Here is a 3,063-nt window from a genome sequence, read left to right on the forward strand (position 1 = left end):
TCGGTCATATATGTTATATAGTCTTGTTCTGAATCATATGCAAACCATTCATTTTTTTTCATTGTTTAATATTTTTTCAAAATTCCTCACACACTCAGCTCAGCAGCTGTCAGTGAATCACTTTTCATTCCTCTGACACAAAACAAGCACATCTGTCAAAATCCATCAACCGTTTTCTCTCTTAAACTCTAAAGAGAGTTAAATTCGCCTTCTGCTACTAAAAATGTTAAATACGACACTGAGCACCTTGTTTCATTCTCTCATGACCTCCATGAAAGACTTGCTCCATGTGATGGGGGGGGGGGGGGCTGAATCCAGAGGGTTTTGTAACCACATCAGTGGGGACTGAGGAGAGAGCATGTTGTTCCACTAAGTGATTTAGACCAGCAACACACTGTGTTTGTCCCAGCCTGCCCCACCATGTCTGCCCCTGGAAACTTCTATGTGACTCTACATGATGGACAGAGGTGAGTCAGTGTATAGATAGAATTTGTTCAGTTAAGTTTTTACTTGAGTTAAAGTACTGGAGTACTTGATTTTCAAAATACTGAAGTATTCAAAAGTATATTTTTGTATTTTTGTCAAGACGTTGTATTGTTCCACATTTACAGAACCTAATGACTCTGAAACAACCGACTGACTGACCGACTGACTGACTGACTGACCGACTGTAGAATAAAGAGCTGATGGAATATGATACAAAGCCATAAAAGCACAACTGAATCAACAAAAGATGCCTTTGTTGTTTTCATTTTCCTTTTTTTTGTCAGTGATGAGGTCTGGTCGAGATAAACACATCAAACATTTCAAACTAAATTAATCTTTCACCATCTCTAAAATTTCAAACATCGTTAGACCTGCCACTGCCAAGCCCAACCTGAGCTGTTCAAAAATGCAGCAGCAGCACAACATGACTGACAGTGGAGGAGTTAGCTGTGATTGGTTTTTGATGACCACAGTGTATGGTCTATTACATTTTCAAAATAAAAGACATTTCTTTTTCCTGACTAAAAGCTGCTTCAAAGTAAGAGTATTTCATAGAAATGTAGTGGAGTCAAAGTCAGAAGTTTACACACAAAAAAAGTAAGTTAAGTAAATAAGAGATAGTGTAAAAACATACTTAAGTACAGAACTCCAGTAAATGTTCTTCGTTACTGTCCACCCCTGATGACGGACTGCTCTTTCATAGTCCTATTGACCACTTAAAGTGCTTCACAATACAAGCCACATTCACTCATTCATTCACACATTCATACAGCGGCTTTTCTATCACACACACTCACACTCCCATGATACATTGGGGGCAATTTGGGATTCAGTTTCTTGCCAAAGGACACTTTGACATGCAGACCTCTCCAGTCCGGGAACCAATCCCCATTAGGGCGACATGGTGGTACAGTGGTTAGCAGTGTCGCCTTGCAGCAAGAAGGTTCTGAGTTTGAACCCTGGTTGGGGCCTTTGTGTGAGAGTTTGCATGTTCTCCCTTTGCCTGTGTGGGTTCTCCGGCTCCTTCCCACAGTCCAAAAACATGCACAATAGGTTAATTGGCAGCTCAAAAGTGCCCATACCTGTGAATGCCTGTTTGTCTCTATATGTCAGCCCTGTGAGACTGGCGACCCAGAGGCTGAGTGAGGAAAGTTCAGTCAGGAAGACTATCTCCTTGCACATGCCGTCTAGAGCCCAATCACAGTGTCCCCCCTAAGGCCCTGAACCCTCACAGACTTAACTGACATCAAGGGCTCAATATGGTATGAAGAGGACTGGGACAGCACTTACATCACGTTACCCTTGCTTTCAATTGTGGGTTTAGGACTTTGATTGGACATTTCTATTCCCTCCCTTCACTCCCTGTCTGTAAACAAGAAAATAATGTTGGATCAGATCTGATCTGATATTTGGAATTCATCATCGTGTCATCATAAATCAAATAACTCCACAGTTCAAGCTCTGAAGCAACACTGAGCTCTGTGTTTCTACTCATATGTAAACTTTTTTTTTTTTTTGGGTTCATTCCTTTCATGCTTGTTAACCGTTCTTCTTCTATCCAATTATTTCAGGCGTTTTTATAGCTGTTTTTACGCTTCCGGGCGTCCGCTGATAACCATGACAACCCTGTGTTTAATGTCACAATGCTATGAACTTTTGGTAATTCCCTCAGGCAAAGTCTGCAGAAAGTTGGGGAGTTCTCATGCCCTCGATGGTTTGATGAGACAGTCCTAAACCCTCATGACCGCGCCTGTGAGGGTAGACGTTGGGATTGGGGCTAAGACACAAGCCCCGTTTCCCTCTATCTCTAAGCTCCACCTGCTCATTCTTGTCTTCATCCAATCACAACCTGACACGTGGCCCTTCACCACCTCAACCATGGATGCCTGACCATTTCCAATCAAACCATCCACTCAGAAGTTTCCCTCTCCTGAAGATGTTCCATCCTCGAGCTCCATTCCTCATCCCCACCACCAGTGTCCAGGCCCCAGGGGTAGATTCCTCCTTAAACCTATGGATTGTTTCCATGGTGACCCACTTGTGTCAAAGTTTATTCCTTCTGTTCACAATAAATTTCCCTTATCGTAAATTTCTCATACTCTCTTGTTCGTCTTATTAGTCTCTCCTGATTGAACCATGCACACACACACACACACACACACACACACACACACGGATCAGTATGAATGAGATGGATGTCATGATGTGTAATTAACATGTCAGCAATTACTGTAAGATAAATGTTGCAGTCGGCTGATGATGAATGAAGCTCTGACGTGTTGCCTGAAGCAGCACAGACGAGCTGAGGACTGATGACAGCTGGAGCAGAGCAGCAGCTCAGGTCTGTGTTTGTCTGTAGGAGCAGTCGTTATCTCGATGCTCATTATGAAAAATACATTAATAACTATTGTTACTATTATGTTTGATTTTAACCTCTTCACACTTTCATAAACTTTTAATCTTACTAAACAAAAATGTCTGTTGGGCCTCTTTGTGCACATAAGCATTTCCGGCTGAGTGCCAGAATGGTGTAGCTGTCACTGCAGCTCAGCCACTGTTGTATATCTCAGCTGCTTA

Source organism: Seriola dumerili, unplaced genomic scaffold, assembly GCF_002260705.1.
Source record: "Seriola dumerili isolate Sdu_G_001 unplaced genomic scaffold, Sdu_1.0 BDQW01000081.1, whole genome shotgun sequence".
In the NCBI taxonomy this organism is placed as follows: domain Eukaryota; kingdom Metazoa; phylum Chordata; class Actinopteri; order Carangiformes; family Carangidae; genus Seriola; species Seriola dumerili.